Source organism: Phaenicophaeus curvirostris, chromosome 28 (genome assembly GCF_032191515.1).
Source record: "Phaenicophaeus curvirostris isolate KB17595 chromosome 28, BPBGC_Pcur_1.0, whole genome shotgun sequence".
In the NCBI taxonomy this organism is placed as follows: domain Eukaryota; kingdom Metazoa; phylum Chordata; class Aves; order Cuculiformes; family Cuculidae; genus Phaenicophaeus; species Phaenicophaeus curvirostris.
Genome location: NC_091419.1, coordinates 2,186,723 through 2,203,548, shown reverse-complemented (window position 1 = coordinate 2,203,548; position 16,826 = coordinate 2,186,723). Strand labels below are relative to the sequence as shown.

Below are 16,826 nucleotides of genomic sequence, written 5' to 3'. Positions count from 1 at the left end.
CACCTCCCACTGGATCAGGGTGTGCAAAGCCCCATCTAACCTGGCCGTCAACACCCCCAGAGATGGGACAGCCACAACTTCCCTGGGCAACCTGGATCAGGGCCTCCCCACCCTCATGGTGAAGAATTTCCTCCTAATGTCTAATCTAAAACTGCCTCTCTCCAGTTTAAAGCCATTCCCCCTTGTCCTGTCACTCCAAGCCTTTCTAAAACTCCCTCACCAACTTTCTTGTACCCCCACCTCCAGTACTGGAAGATCGCTGTAAGGTCTTCTCGGACCCTTCTCTTCTCTAGGCTTAACAACCCCAACTCTCTCAGCCTGTCCTCATACAGGAGGTGCTTCAGCCCTTGGATCATCCTTCTAGCCCTCTTCTGGACCCGTTCAAACAGCCCCATCTCCTTCTTAGGTTGAGGATTCCAGAACCGGACACAGGGCTCCAGGTGAGGTCTCACAAGAGCAGTGTAGAGGGGCACAATCCCCTCCCTCGCCCTGCTGCCCACACTGCTCTTGATGCAGCCCAGGATGCAGTTGGCCTTCTGAGCTGCAAACGCACATTGCCGGCTCATGTGGAGCTTCTCATCAATCTGCTCTGCAGGAGCACAGAGAAAAAAGACTTTGCAGGAAGGTGTCAGGAGTGTCGCAAAAAGCCCTGCACAGGCCATCGCAGTGACCTTCCCTGGGTGCAGCGTAGGTTCTCAGCACCCAGCACCGCAGGGAGAACCTCCTGTGGGTCCCAGAGCCAGCATTGCCCCAGGGAAGGCAGCAGTGAAAGGCAGCAGCATCTGCTGCTGTCACTGGTGAGCCCTGCACTGCTGAGAGCGTTCAGCTGGGTGCTGTGCCTGGGGTCCCCTTATGGGGAAACTTGAGCATGTGTGTGGGACATCAGCCCTCAAGCAGGGGCTGAGCATCAGCAGAAGCTAAGCTGACCCCATCCTGCCTGCTAGCAGGAGCCACAGCTTTGAACATCCCTCCTTTTTGAGATATACTTAAAAATACATATTGATTTCTAATACATTTATTACTCTGTGTATCTATTCTGTACCATTGCAGAGGACAAAAGTCCAAGTGACACATTGCAGCCTGAGAAGATGCTGGGACAGGGGACAGAAGCGTGCACAGGAGGCTTGAGAGCCCCTCTGGATGAAAAAGAGAGAAGGGGAGCACGATCACCCTCTCTGTGCTCTGCTCCTGGGCTCGTGCAGGAAGCCAGCAGTGGTGCATTGCTCAGGAGAGCAGGAGGGATGGATCCAGCCAGGGGGTGGCTGTGGTGCAGTAGCTGCAACTGTGCTTGGCTGCAGGGATGGTCTGAGGGTACCCTGGGAACACTTAGCTGGAGAGAACCGGCAGCTCTCTCACTGCTCTCCTGTCCCTCTGTCACCCCATGCTGGCCCTGCAAGTGCCCTAGAGATGCCCCAGCAGGACAGGGGAGCTCTGCTAATCTGTGATAGCAAAGCACGCTCCCAGCAGTGAGCTGGTGCTGAGCACAAGCAGCAGCAATGCTGTAACTCCCATGCTGGCATTTGACAGGGATCTTATCCTGACCATAAAGTCCTGTGGAACCTTAGCCTGGAACCCTCCTGCCTATCCTAGCAAGTGCTCTTCTTCAAGGATTTATCCTCTTCCCCAACGTTGCTTCATCCCTTGCCCTTCTGCTGCCCAGAAGCACCACCCACACCCTCCTGCTCTGGCAGCAGCATCACCCCCTTTGGCCCCACAAATACTGTGGGATGCCTGGGACACTTCTCCGTGGTTCCCATGTGCTGTCCTCCTTCCACCCTACACCCTCCCTCAGGGCCACCATCCTCTCCACAGCACCACTCTTTGTGGCCCCCTGCACCACTGAAATTCCCCTGCATCCTCAAAGCAGAACCACACCCCACACACCCCCCCCAACCCCAGCACTGCTCCCTGTTCCATAACCCCCATACCTCCCATGACCCCCCGGCATCCCTTAAGTCACCACACTGCCCCACATCCCTGTTCCTGTGCATCCCCACAGTGCTGCATCCCTGGCACTCCCAAGGCCATGCCTGCCCCCTCTGCACCTCCACAGCAGCCCCACGGCACTGCTCCCCCCTGCAGTTTCCCCCATGCTGCATCCCCGAGGTCCTTCTAGAGCACCCCACCCGCTGCAGCCCCTGCCACCCTGCAGCCCCCAGCCCCCTGTAGCGTCACATCTCCCTGCATCTCGCACACCCCCAGAACCCAACCGCCCATGATAGCACATCCTCTTGCAATCCTCACACTCACTGCACCCCCTACTGCACCTCATCCCCCCCCATGTCTACAGGCCCCACTCGCATCCCCAGGGTACCACATCCCCCTGCACCTCCCACATCCCCACCCCACCCTCTGCATCCCCAACATCCCCCCAGCCCTCCCCTGCACCCCTGTGGTACCTCACCCCCCTGCATCCTCCACGCTCCCTGCATCCCAGGGGCCCACATCCCCCTGCATCCCTGTGGTACCTCATCCCACTGCATCCCTCACACTCCCTGCATCACAGGGTACCACATCCCCCTGCATCCCCATCATCCCCCACACCCTCTGCATCCCCATGGTACTGAATCCCCCTACATGCCAAACATACTCCCAGCCTTCCCCTGCATCCCAGGGTACCACATCCCCAACATCCCCTGACACACCCTGCATCCCCAAGTACCACATCCCCCTCCATCCCCGTCATCCACCCCACACACATCACCAGACACCCCGTGGTACCACGTCCCCCTACCTCCCCCACACCTCCTGCATCCCAGGATCCACATCCCCCTGCATCCCAAACATCCCCACATACCACATCCCCCATCATCCCCATCACCCCCCCACCCCTAGCATCACCAGATCCCCCTGCATCCTCCACATCCCTGCATCCCCCACATCCCTGCATCCCCCACATCCCGGCATCCCCCACATCCCTCCATCCCTCACATCCCCCACATCCCCCTGCATCCCTCACATCCCCCTGCATCCCCCACATCCCGGCATCCCCCACATCCCTCCATCCCTCACATCCCCCACATCCCCCTGCATCCCTCACATCCCCCTGCATCCCAGAGTACCACATCCCCCTGCAGCCCCCACACCCCTTGCATCTCTGCGGTACCACATCCCCCTGCATCCCCCCGGCCCTCCATCCTCCACACCTTCCTGCGTCCCCACGTCATCCCACCCCCCTGCCACCCCCTCCCCTGCATCCCCACGCTCCCACCTCCCCCGCACCCCCTCCTGCCTCCTCCACAACCGCTGCATCCCCCCCAGCTCCAACACCTCCCGCATCCCTCCACCTCCCGCATCCACACTCCGCCCCCCCATGCCCCCCCCAATCCCGGGCCCCTCCCCCGACCCGCTCCCACCCCTCTGGTCCCCCCCCACCCCCCTCCGCAGCCCAATCAGGGCGGGTTAAACGAATTCAAACCCCAGCCCCGCAAGCAGCGGCGGCTGTTCGCTTCGTTCCCCCAGCCGGGGACGGGGCAGGTCCGCATGGGCTCCGGGAGCCGCGGGGAGGTCCCCGCCTGCCGTAGGTGAGCAGTGAGGAGGGGGAACCGGGGATGGGGGGCGCTCCCAGGAAAGTTTAATCGCCGTATCAGCGGGGCGGCGGCTGAACGGAGCCCCGAGGCTGCACCGGGTGCGGCTCCGCAGCGGCGGTGCGGAGGGGATGGAGTAAGCTCCGGTACCGGCTGCTCCACTCTCCATCCATCCATCCTTCCTTCCTTCCTTTCTCCCTCCCGGTACCGGCTGCTTCGCTCCCCATCCATCCATCCTTCCTCCCGGTACCGGCTGCTCCGCTCCCCATCCATCCATCCTTCCTCCCGGTACCGGCTGCTCCGCTCCCCATCCATCCATCCATCCTCCCGGTACCGGCTGCTCCACTCCACATCCATCCATCCATCCATCCATCCATCCTCCCGGTACCGGCTGCTCCCCTCTGCATCCCTGTGCTGCTCCCGGGGACATCACCTGCCTCCAGGGTCCCTTGTGGAGAAAGGGGGTCCGGAGAGGTGGGGTGTCCCTGGGGCGCGTGTGTTCCTGGGGGTCTGTGACAGCCTGGGTGGGATGGAAGGGGAAAAAAAACAAAAAGGAGGGGGGGAGATTTTGGAAGAAATATTGCTCTTAGATGAGCAAATTGGGATGGGTGTTGTGGGGAAGAAGTCAAAACCAGGGAATTTCTGCATCTGCTGCAAACCTGCTGATTTTAGAGTTCTTGTAGCAGGAGGCGATGGGGTGTCTGGGAGATCCCTTGTGCTGAGGGGCCTTGGAGGATGCCCACCCCCCAAGTCTAGATTTGAGAAACTTTGGAATGAAATTGAGCTGATTTTTTCCTCCTGGAGCCGTGGGTCTGTGCGTAAGCAAGGGAGAGTCACACAGAGCCTTGGGATAAAGAAACGAGCCAAAGAGCCAAAGCAGCCCCACGAAGGAGCTGGGGTAATTGAAATCTCAATTGAAGAGTTGGAGCTGTGGGAACTCCCCATGCAATGCTGGGAGTGACGGTGAGCCTTGCCTGTGGCAGAAGGAATTCAGCTTTCCCAAACCTTGGGAAGACTGGGCTTGCTGGAGACAGTTTTTGGTGCAGAGCCTCATGTTAAACATGAGGGTAAAAGCTGGTAGCAGCGGCAGGTGTAGATCTGACACTGGTTATAGGTTCCCTAGCACCTGAGTCCCATCCTGACTTTCCTGCTGTTCCTGGGGATATTCTGCTTTCTCCCAGCTGTTATTATCTGCCATAAATCTGCCCCAAAGCAAGGGAGGTAAAATCCTGAAGCTGGCAGGGTAGACCTGTTTGCAGTGCATGGGGAAGAATGACTCCGGTTCTGCCGACTTGCCGAGTCTCCGTCTGTACACACTGCAAGTGCCTCGTCACCCCAAGCTCAGGCTGCGATGCTGTAACGAGGCGTTCAAGGCCTCCCATCATTTTGCCTAGTTTAGTACCTGTCAGCATGGGGCACAGATCTTGAGCAGAACAGAACCACCGTACCCAAGGGGGGCTTGTTGTCCCAGTAGCTCCCAGTTTGGAGCTAGGTGGGCAAGCCCCTGCAAAGATAAAAATCAATCTTGTGGCGTTTCTTGCTGTTAACGTCCTTTGGAGCATGCTGGTCCTCGGATGTGCAGCTGGGAGGAGGCTGAGTTGCAAGCATCCTCCAGATCTGCTCTGTGGGTGGTTCTGGTGGGGCTTTGGCAGGGCTGGTGGTGTGGGACAGGAGGTGGGGAAGACGGTCCTGGCAGGTGGATGGTGTGGAAGGAGGTTCTGTCTTGTTGCACCTCTGGGCTCGCCTTTAGCAGCGCAGCCTCAGGTAGGAAATGTGTGAATCTTTCTGGGTGAGGCTGTGCTCTTCCCTAAGCTCCAGGGGGAACTTGCGTGCAGGATTGCTCCCCGTGGCTTTGGCTCCAGGAGGGGAAGGGAGAGACCTGGCATCTCCTCTCCAAGCACGTTGCTTGGGTGAAACGTCCAGCCTGCAGGGCATTTCTTTGGGGATGCAAAACCCACGCTCTCTGCCCGCCAACCTGCTCCCCAGGCTGGGAAGAAGCCGCCTGCTCTCATCAACCTGTTGCAGGTGGCACAGCCTGGGCAACGTAGGCGAGTCCCGCTGCCTTCTTCGCCGTGCCTGTGCCAGCAAAATCTGCTCTCTTTTCCCTAGCAGCCTGCCCGCTCCGCTGCGCCGTCTGCAGAGATGCTGGGGCAGCTTTCCCAGCTCTCAGTGGGAGTGAAGTGGGCTGCACACCAGTGCCCGGCGCTTCTTTGGTGCGCGCAGGGCTGTGGGCGGATGCTGGAAAGCCGGAGGGTTCGAGCAGCAGACGTGTTTTATCGGCTCTGTGGCTTCTTCACAGAAACCGACATGGGTGACAGAAGCGGGTGGCATCTTCTGGCTCGTGGCTCTGAACTCTCTCCTGTTGCCAACTGTCAGTAAATCCTGAGCTGCTGTGTTTTCTGAACAGCTGCTCTCAGGAAGAAAACACTGTTGGGCTGTCAGGCGCCTGAAAGCTGCTCTGATTTTACTGCAAACGCCCTCTACGAAGTAAAATTGATGGATCTGAATCTAATATTCTGAAGGGGAACTTAATGGCCATTACTATCTTTCTTTCTAGTCTTGAGTGCACAGCTGTGCCATCCAACTAGAGGATTAAAGGCAGAAGGAGAAAAGAGGGCTCCTGGATGGGTGGAGGGTGGCAGGGGGCTGGCTGCTCCAGGGCATGGGGCCAGGAAATGGACCACGGGGACCTAGAGCAGAAATGGGGGAGGCTGCTGCAAAGTCTGTGGCAGGAGAACGTGTGTGAGGAGGAGCTGCTGCCTGCAAGGGCAGAGCTGTTGTGACCCAAAGAATGACTCGTAAGGTGGATCTGAAATGGTGGCTGAGCCTCCAGGGGTCAGCATCCCTAAGTTCCCATTCCTCGTGACTCTCAAGCCTCTGGACCCTCCTGGGGACAGGAGTCTGTCCCAGACCCACTGCTCAGCTTTGTCCCGGGGTCCTTTTGATTGCATTGTTGAGATCAGCTCCTTGAGCAGGACTTGAGATCTGCATGTGCCAGGAAACCCAGCATAAGTCTGTCCTGTCCCATCCCACCCTAGCCGGCTGGAATCGGCTCCTGCCTGTGCTCCTGGAGCTGCTGTGCGGCTCTCTCCCCTGCTTAGCTGATTGCCATTTAACCAGCTTTGAAGCAGAGAGCTTAGTCCAGCATCACGCATACTTTTTACCTGCTCCAATCTGTCCCTGCTTGTTGCCATCAGACCGGTTCTTGTCCATCCTTCCCCAGCAAGAACCGAAAGATGCTCCTGCTCTATGGATTTGCTGTTGGCCCCATGAGTGTGACTGGGGCTCTCCACCCACCTTCTCTCTACAGCATCCTGCAGTCAGGAGCAGGCAAGCAGCACCCTACGTTCCTCACCTACCCTTGTGGTCATGCTCTTCCCCTGGGGATCACACGCAGCCCTTCCCTGCACACCTCCATCCTCTGCGCTGCTGACCCTGCTGCAGACAGTGTCCTGCCAACAGGGCTTGAGAGCTCAGCTTGCAGCCATTTCCCTTCTGTTTAATCAGGAGAGGGCAGCGGCTGTTCCTGCTACAGCCTCTGCCACCCAGCGTGGTGTTCACAGCACCCACACAGTCAAGAGTGCAACTGCCTCTGTCTGAAGCTGGCGGGGAACCTCCAGGTTCATCTGGTGGATGCAAGAGTGATGATAACCCATAGTACCTTGGCGGGCCAAGGGCTGACTTTGGTGGAAGGGCATTTCCCTGGTGTTTCTGTTGGGTAGTTCAGAGATTTGTGCTGCAGCAGGGTCTTGTTGGAGACTCGGATTTGGGGGACTCTCACCCTGTACCACTGTCATGCTTGACTAGTGTGATGGTCCTGCCCTCTCGCACCCCAGCCACATGGGATGCTGGCTCCCATGCAGTTGTACCTGTGTTAATCATAGAATCATTAGGTTGGAAAAGACCTCTTGGATCATCAAGTCCAACCATTTCTATCAATCACTAAACCATGCCCCTCATCTGTCTTTTAAACCCCTCCAGGGAAGGTGACTCAACCCCCTCCCTGGGCAGCCTCTGCCAGTGCCCAATGATACTTTTCTTGAAAAATTTTTTCCTAATGTCCAGCCTAAACCTCCCCTGGTGGAGCTTGAGGCCATTCCCTCTCGTCCTGTCCCCTGTCTCTTGGGAGAAGAGGCCAGCTCCCTCCTCTCCACAATGCTGGCCTTGGATCTGCATTCTCCAAGGTCTGTCTAGAAAACCACTGGGCACACCTTGGGCATCCTTAGTGGGAAATTTGTCAGCCCATTCTGCACCTGCCCTCCAGCACAGGTTTCTGTTGTGTGGGGAGGCAGGATGCTGCTGTGAAGGTGGGACATAGCTGAGGTTTAGACCTGGAAGCTGGGAAGTTGCCAGGATCCAGCACCACAGACATAGCCATAGATATTGATGCCTTCTCAAGCCTTATCTGTCTTTCTTTTCCTATCCTGGCAGGGCGTAGTGCCTACTGGGTCTCTATAATCATAGAATCACTAGGTTGTAAAAGACCTTTGAGAACATTGAGTCCAAACATACCTATGCACTACTAAATCACATTCCTAAGCACCTCATCTGCCCATCTTTTAAACACCTCCAGGGATGGTGACCACCACCTCTCTGGGCAGCCATTCCAGCACCTGATAACCCTTACAGTGAAGAAATTGTTCTTGATGTCTAATCTGAGCTTCCCCTCATGCAACTTGAGGCCATTCCCTCTCATCCTATTGCTTGTCACTGAGAGAAGAGCCCAGCACCCACCTCCCCACAACCTCCTTTCAGGTAGTTGTAGAGAGCAATGAGGTCTCCCCTCAGCCTCCTCTTCTCCAGGTTAAACAACCCCAGCTCTCTCAGCCGCTTCTCATAAGATTTGTGCTCCATCCCCTCATAGCCCTTGTTCTCCAGCCCCTTCTCCAGTGTTGTTGCCCTTCTAGACACCAAGGCCTCCTTTGGGGAGGAAGAGGTTGTACTCTAAAATGCTGAATTTGAAGCACACTTTGCTGCTTGCATTACCCAGTTAATGTAAGTATTTAAGAGCAGAAGGATTTTGAGCAGAGTTCGCTGAGCCCACGAGAGCGATGACTAGAGTCCATGAAAAGGAATAAACAACTCCTGGGAGCTCCAAAATAGGCAGGACATGATTTACTGAACTTCTCTCCCAGCCTTGTTTGGGCTCAGGAGCACTAAACGCCTCTGAGCAGTGTTAGCAGGCTGTCAAGCAAAAGCAAGCTCTGTTCTCCTCCCACATTCCAGAGGTGTCACAACTCACATGAAAAGGATCTGGGAGAGAGGAGGCGCTTTGGGCATGGGATGCTGTTGGTCTGCCTGGCAGTGTGCTTGCACTCTCGTTGATCTGCATCCGGTCTTGCTTTCCAACATAAGGTGCAATGAGTTTGCACCTTCTTTTCACCTGCTTTTCTGCACCTCTGGGTGGGATCTGAGGGCAAACTGCATCTGGTTTGGGTCCTCAAAGCTGCGGGTCTGAAGAGTCTTCTTCACTTTGGGGTATGATGGGCTTTGTGAGGAGCTTGGCCATGTCCTGACCTGCAGGAACATTCCTGTCCCTTGCTGCAGGGGCTCTGAAAGTGCAAGGTGATGAGGCAATGCTTGTGCTTGTCACAGTGCTGGATGTGGTGCCAGCAGGGTGCTGACCTTGTGCTGAAAGTCCCCTTAACCCTAGTCTTATGGTCAGGAGGCCATGGGGCACTGATGCTCAGAGCTGCTGCGTTCCAAGGCTATTGAGAAGGGATTCACGTGGACAGGTATAGTTGGGCTTGATGATCTCAAAGGTCTTTTCCAGCCTAGTGATTCTATGATTCCATTCTATGAGTCATGCCACAGGATGTCCTCTGTGAGCTGATGGTCATCTTCAGACTCCTCTTAATGAAGTTCATGGGCTAGAGCAGCTTGCCTGGTGGATGGGCTAGTGCTGCAGTGGGGATGGGTGCAGAAATAGTAAGGACGCTTTGAAACAGAAGGTGGCAAAGTGCTGGTGGGGCCTCAGAGTTGGGGCAGCACATATTTTCCTGCCCTTCCCTGAAGAAGTGTGGTCTTCGAAAGCAAGGACCTGGAGATGCTCAGCCCCTCTCCTGAACAGGGCCATGGAGACCATGCTGGCAAGACCCTCACTCTTTGGCTCCACAGTGTCCAGGAGGTGGGGTGAGGTCCAGGTCTCAGCTTTCTGCCTTCTCAACCCCATCTGCTAACTATTCTGTCCCAAAGAATCACCACTCCCTTGGCACTGGGGCAGTGGTTGAGGAGCAAAAGGACGATGCTGGCTCTGGGATTGTATTCCTAGCAGTTGTTTCTCTCCACAGCCCAGATCAGGCTTGGAGTTGTGTTTGATGGCTTTGGAAGACCAGGGTGGGAGTGTGCGGTGGGGATATTGTGCTGCCTGCACGAGGCTGGGAGGTGTTGCCCACACACTCTCAAGGGCTGGTGTCTGTCATAGGTGCCTGCAAACCTTAGGGCCAGTTTTGCAAGGAAAAAAGGCATGAGTGACAGGACCTGGATCTCCCCATCTGGCCTCCAGTCTGGCGATGCCATCCACTCCTGTCGTGCTCACAGAGATACCAGCACTCCTGTCATGCTCATCCCAGATGTGGGCTGTACTGATCTCATCTTCAGGCTCTTCACTGAGATTCTGGACCAGCTCCCAGTCAGAATGCTGCTTGGGAGGAACAAGTCAGCTTTAGGCTGGAGTGTGGAGTTCCCAGGAGGGACTACAGGGTACGGTGGCTGGTGACCAGCAGCCCCTTCCAAGGCCACATTCTTAACTCCCATCCTGGTGAGTGACTTGCTCTGGGGTAGGGCTAGATTGCTGGGATAGTGTTATTGTAGCACCTGGATCTCACCGTGGGCCTCATCTCCATGGGTGTTTCACGTGTCTTGCTTAACACCTGGCAGCAGTAGACCTTGGCCTGCTGGATATGGGCTTGGTGCCCTGGATATGAGTGTGACCTGTGCCCATGTCCTGGGGAATGGGCAAGCTCTGGCTGCATCACATCACAGAATCACAGAATCACAAGGTTGGAAAAGACCCACTGGACCATCGAGTCTGATCATTCCTATCAAAAGTTGACACGGTGTTGACATGGAAGTCAACCCTTCCCTGTCATGAAGCGCATTGATGATGTGTGCCTTCATGCAGTTGGAGCCCTTTGCCTGCAGGAGCTCTTCCTCCTGGTTTCATAGAATCATAGAACCACCAGGTTGGAAAAGACCCACTGGATCATCGAGTCCAACCATTCCTATCAAATACTAAACCATGTCCCTCAGCTCCTCATCCACCCATCCCTTAAACACATTTGTGGCAAATGAGCGAAAACAGTGAGAATCTGGACACATGGAGAGTCAGAGGTGTCACCCCTGGGCTACCCACGCCAGGCTCGTGGTGCTTTCTTAGCAGAGAACTTTACCTGGGGACCCTAGTGGTCAGCTTTGTGCTAGGGGGGACTCCACGTACACCCCTGGCATGCGTGAGGTTGCTCTGTGTGCATCTCTGAGGAAGAACAGGGTAAATGACCGCCCCTCAAATCCTGTGTTCAGTTCTGGGCCCCTCACCACAAGAAGGATGTCGAGGCTCTGGAGTGAGTCCAGAGAAGAGCAACGAAGCTGGTGAGGGGGCTGGAGAACAAGAGGAGCGGCTGAGAGAGCTGGGGGTGTTTAGCCTGGAGAAGAGGAGGCTGAGGGGAGACCTCACTGCTCTCTACAACTACCCGAAAGGAGGCTGAGGGGAGACCTCATTGCTCTCTACAACTACCTGAAAGGAGGTTGTGGAGAGGAGGGAGCTGGGCTCTTCTCCCAAGTGACAGGGGACAGGACAAGAGGGAATGGTCTCAAGCTCCAGCAGGGGAGGTTCAGGCTGGACATTAGGAAAAAATTTTTCACAGAAAGGGTCATTGGGTGCTGGAACAGGCTGCCCAGGGAGGGGGTTGAGTCACCTTCCCTGGAGGTGTTTAAGGGACGGGTGGACGAGGTGCTGAGGGACGTGGTTTAGTGATTGATGGGAATGGTTGGACTCAATGATCTGATGGATATCTCCAACCCAGTGATTCTATGATTCTATGACAGGCAGAGAAGCTCTCCTCCTCTATCTACACAGGCTTGGCCATAGCACTCTGCAAGCACAGCCTATGCTTTGAGACAGGAACCTGTCCCTCTTTGGCCTCAGGTGCATCTGGAGGTCGCCTTTCTCCAGCACCAGTGGCTGAACTTGGCACCAGCTCTGAGAGGTGCTGGCAGCTGCTGCTGCCCATGCTGTAACCCCATTGGGGAGAAGGGTGTTGCCAGGCCTGATCTTCAAAAACAGCACGTCTGTAGAGCTCTGCTACCTTCAGGGGAGCTGGGTGGAGTGGTGGAGGAAAGATGTTCCTGAGTGCTGGATCTCCTGGGATGGGTGGAGAGACCCCATGTGGTTTTGGAGGGTGTGGGTGCAGAGCGCGCTGGGATTAAAACATGGCCAGTGCCTGGGATCACACGCAACAGGTTTGGCTCCGAGGATCCTGGAGAGGCAGGGACACCTCCCACTGGATCAGGGGCTCCAAGCCCCATCCAACCTGGCCTGGAACCCCTCCAGGGATGGGGCAGCCACCACTGCTCTGGGCAACCTGGGCCAGGGCCTCCCCACCCTCAAAGCAAAACATTTCCCCCTAAGATCTCATCTCAATCTCCCCTCTTGTGGCTGAAGAGGGGAGATTCCCCCTCGTCCTATCCCTACACTCCCTGATCAAGAACCACACCCTCCCCAGCTTTCCTGGAGCCTCTTTCAGTGCTGGAAGCTGCTCTAAGGTCTCCCTGGAACCTTCTCTTCTCCAGGCTGAACAACCCCAACTCTCTCAGCCTGTCACACAGCCAGGAGCATGAACTTGAACCCAAGTTTATGCCATGAGGACAGAACCACCTTTACTGCTGCAAATCCTTGATCTCTGCTCTGCCTGGGGCTGCAAGTGCCCAGGAGCATCGTGCCTGTGCCAACACAAATGATCTCAGATTGCTCTGCTCACTGAGCTAGTGGGCACCTGAGAGGGATGAGGAGCCTGCATGGATCAGCCAGTGCCAAAAGCTGCAGGTTCTTGGTGTTTCCTGCACAGTGTGGAGGTGACAGAGGTGTTGGCAGAGTTGCTAAGGTACCAGGAGATGTGCTTGCTGAACACATCATGCTGGGGTAAGGGGGCCATGGACCCATCTCCTACCTCCTGGCAGGGTCTGTAGGAAGTTACTGAGGCAAGATATAAGGGCAGGATAAACCTGCCAGCAAGTTCTTCTGGATCTTGTAGGGTTGCAGGTTCTTGAAGCCACCTGGGGCTGCCCCGAAGAGCCATTGTCTCTTGCTGTGAGATGTCGCTTTTTATTGTTCGTGTTGCCATGGTGTTCAGAGACTGAGCCACAGCACAGGGTTCTGCTGGGGAAAGCGTAAGATGCAGGCACAGAGGAGGCAGCCCACCCTGGAGAGCTGGGATCTAGAGGAAGATGGAGATCTACAGGCCACCATGGCAGGAGTGCAGAGACCAAGTGATGGGAAAACCATCACCTGCAACCTCACCAGCCACAGCGCTTGGTCTCCTGTCTGCCCTGTCCTTATCACCTTGTTCTTTTGTTCTGGCCCATTCCCACCACATCATCATCTCTCCCAGCATTGGTCACACCTGAATTCATTGCTTGTACCTTCGCTGCTGCTCGTTGGGCATAACCATCTACCGCTCTGCTTGCCCCAGAGCCCTCCTGTGGCTCAGCCAGCCTCCTCGATCATAGAATCCCTAGGTTGGAAAAGACCTTTGAGGTCATCAAACCCAATTGTACCTGTTCCCTACCAAACCAGGTCCCTAAGCACTTTGTCTGCATGTCTTTTAAACACCTCCAGGGATGGTGACTCCACCATCTCCCCAGGCAGCTTGTTCCAATCCCTCCTCAAATGCTTGGAACTCCTCCACAGAGCTCAGTCCCTGAGCTTGGGGAGCAGCTGGACCTTGGGGCCAGCCCCCTAGAGCTACACCACATGGGAACTGCTCCTCAGCTTGGGAGACATCAGTTAATGCAGAGATGAGTTCACAGGACCCTTTGGCGCAGACAGTCTGCATTGCAGATTTGGGAGTTTGTCTTTAATTGTATCAGGCACGTGTGCTAACGAAGGGATTAAGGCCTGGAAGGGTGAGCAATGCAGGCCAACGTTTCCTTGCCTGTTTCAAGGTCTTGTAGTTTATAATATTCTCCGACTCTCCTCTTCTTTCCCTCCCTCATCCCTGTCCTCTGCCTGCAGCAGCCTCCTGGTTTCCCACCACCACTAGAAGCCAGTGATGCTGAGCCACATGCTGGATCTGGACCACTTGCCCCAGACCTCCTTCCCCCACCAGCTGGCCAAGTCTTCCTCCCCTTGCACATTGACAGAGAGCCAGGGGATGCTTTGCTTGAATCTGGGCACCGTATCACCGGGGTGGATATTCCAGCGATGGGGGAGCAGCAGGAGTCAGCCTTGCTGTGGCTTTGCAGTGGGTCAGAACAAGGATGAGAGAAAGGATTTACCCGAACCACCTACAGACAAAGACCAGTTAGAGGAGTAAGGTGACCAAAAGGCTAAAGCAGGGAGGATGGAGGCTGCTTGGGTTGTTCTACGTTATTTCCCCTGATTCTAGCATGGCTGGACTAGGCACCACGCCTCTTGTTCTGCTCTTGCTCTTTGCTGTGGAAGTTGGACCTTGTTGTTATGAGAGAGGCTCTCAGTGCAGCTCCGAAGGGAGGCACCTGTCTGGACATGGTAGGTTCACAGCCAAATGCCATATAGTGCTCATCAATCCCTGCTCTGAACTGCAGAGCAGCAATCACCACGTCACTGCCCATCTCTGGTTCTACAACCTGGGAAGAGATTGACTCAGAGCAGTGACTGAGGAGACCTGGGTTGGGTCAGGTTGGGTTGGGAGCCATGTTTCCATCTGTGCTGGAATTGGAGCAGATGATTCTAACTCAGAGTAGTCCTGGGATTGCTCTGAAAGAACGTGGTGCAGTGTTTAACTCCTACTTGGACCCAAATGCCTCCGTGTCCTTCTAACTTTGGCTAACAATAAGCTAGGTGTTCCCTTCTCCCTGGTTTCTCCAATGTGCATTGGCAGCTTGGAGCACTTCTCCAGCAAAGATTAGGAGGTACTCCAGGGCAGGACTTGCTCCTGGGGTGGGGAGAAGTGGTCAGTGATGCTCTGTCTCTTGTGGGGAGCAAGGGCTGCCACGAAGGAGGCTCTGACAGCTTGCTGTCTGCAGAAACCCATGGAGAAGGGAGCTGTTCTCAATGTCCAGCCACGAGATCCTCTTCATTCCAGGTCAGGAGTGCACGGGATGCAACTAAGGCTTGGGGGAAGTGTCAACTCCTCCAATAAACCCACTGGGGAGGTGGGTTGTGACTCAGAGCTGCTGCTGTGGGTAGTTCCACCAGTAGATCCATCTACTAGCCTGTCTTTGCTAATGGTTTGGTGGAAATGATGGTGGAGTCTCTGGAGCTGTGTGAGGGAGGAGGGAGTGAGTAAAGCTTCATGGAGAGCTCAGCTGGTCACAAGGGAGAGACCTTCATTTCCATCAGCCACGGGAAGCTTTGTCCTTCCCTCGAGGGTTTGGGGTAGAGACCACGTGTTGTAATTCCAGACAGGGCAGTCTCGCCAGAGGACTGTGCTCAGCCCCCCTTCCTGGTGCACCAACTTGCTTCCAGGAATGAGCGTGGGGATGCGTTTCTCAGCTGTTACACGGCAGGAAAGCAAATCAAGAAGCGATGACAAGCGCTTGGCACTGAGGTGGCACAAAGTGTCCTGGCACAAGGGACCTTGTACAATTGGCAAGGGGAACACAGGCAGGACAAGCCCTGCCCTGGGAGCTTGGATACGTGACGCTGAGCCAGAGCTCAGCTCGGAGGAACCAAACCAGCTGTGGCCCAAAGCAGGTGGGTGGATGGGACATAGGTCTCCACTGAGCATGGCCCTTCTCCAGAAGGACTGATGGTTTGTTGCTGCAGTCGTGTCTCTCCCGTCTGTCCCTGTTGGTCCTGCTCTGTGCACACAGAATGAGGCTGACCTGATGGATGTGGGAAGGAGGAACTGTTTCAGCAGTGGGCTGAAAGGATTTGGAGTCTTTTTGTTGCCTGAGACTCTAGTTCTGAGGACGCTCCTTTCCTCCTGCTGTACCTCATGGCTTAGGTTTGACCTGAGGAACATGGCACTGAACCTGAATTTCTCTTCCCCAGTGGGAATGGCAGCAGTCACAGGACTTGGGATAAAAAGAACTCTGGGAAAGGTCTCCAGGTGGTGAACCCCATGGAGAAGGAACCATCAGGCAGGAGCCGAGCCCCTTTGGCTGCTCGGCAACACGTTGGCTTCATGGCAGGGTGTCCAACATAACCTGGAGAGCCTGAGCTTCTGATGTGGACAGCCTGTATCTGCTGGGGGTCTGGTAGGCAGCCTGACATGGGGGTTCCTGACCCCTGTCCCTTGTGACCCGAGTGACAGAAGACTTTAGCAATCCCTCTGCTGAGCTCTAGGGGAAATATTGCTGCTCTGGTTCCCCGAGTCGGTGTCCTTAACTCTGAGAGAAGGGAAAGGTAGTCTTGTTACCCTCTAATTTTAGATGCTGAAGTCCAGAGCTGCAGTGTCCACCTGTGAGAGCAGCAGCAGGAGGCAGAACTGTTGTCTGTAAGATACTCCTGGTGCCAATATTTCTGTGTATCAACCTGGGGAAAGGCTGGGTCCACCAAGGAAGGTGTCCCTACCCATGACAGGGGGGTTGGAACTAGATGATCTTTGGGGTCCTTTCCAACCCAACCCATTTTATGATTGTGCAAGCCTGGGTTTTGCCGTGGAGAGCCTTTGTGTCTGCTTGGCTTCCACATGAGCCTGCTTGGCTGAGCTCTCTCAGCAGGGCTGACCTTGAGGGAGGAAGGAGAGGACTCTGGTGGGGCTAAAGCTGGTTCTGTGAGTGGTGGGGTGAGGAATCGTGCAGGTCCTTGTGCACCAACCAACACGTACCTGCAGATTAACATGTCTTGACAGTGCTCCTACCAGGTCTAGGGCAGGGGAGAGTGACTCAGTTGTAAAGCTGTCTTTGGCAATGGTAATAGGACAGCTGAATCTATAGGAGCTGTCAAACTCTTCCTGGTCTGAAGTTGATCTTTTGGTGGCTCCAGAAGATCCCCATGTTCTTTGGCACCATAATATCAGCCAACAGCTGATGAGCATAGCAGGCAGCATCAATCAGGGCTATATTTTGTACTGCTGAATGAGTTCGCAGTAGGTTCGCCTTGCCTTGTGTTGGGTGGCTTTAGTCAGGGCTTCACAAAAGCAAGATCCTGGTGCT

At 55.4% G+C, this 16,826-nt stretch overlaps 1 protein-coding gene across 3 annotated transcripts in view; it reads left to right on the top strand.

Moving 5' to 3' along the window:
- Window positions 1–3,385: 3,385 nt before the first annotated feature.
- Window positions 3,386–16,826, top strand: part of CTXN1 (cortexin 1) — a 53,009-nt gene continuing 39,568 nt past the window's right edge. For all 3 annotated transcript variants that reach the window (XM_069878228.1, XM_069878230.1, XM_069878231.1), the window contains exon 1: window positions 3,386–3,524. The gene's annotated coding sequence lies outside the window, so the exon portion shown is untranslated. The remainder of the gene's footprint in view (window positions 3,525–16,826) is intronic.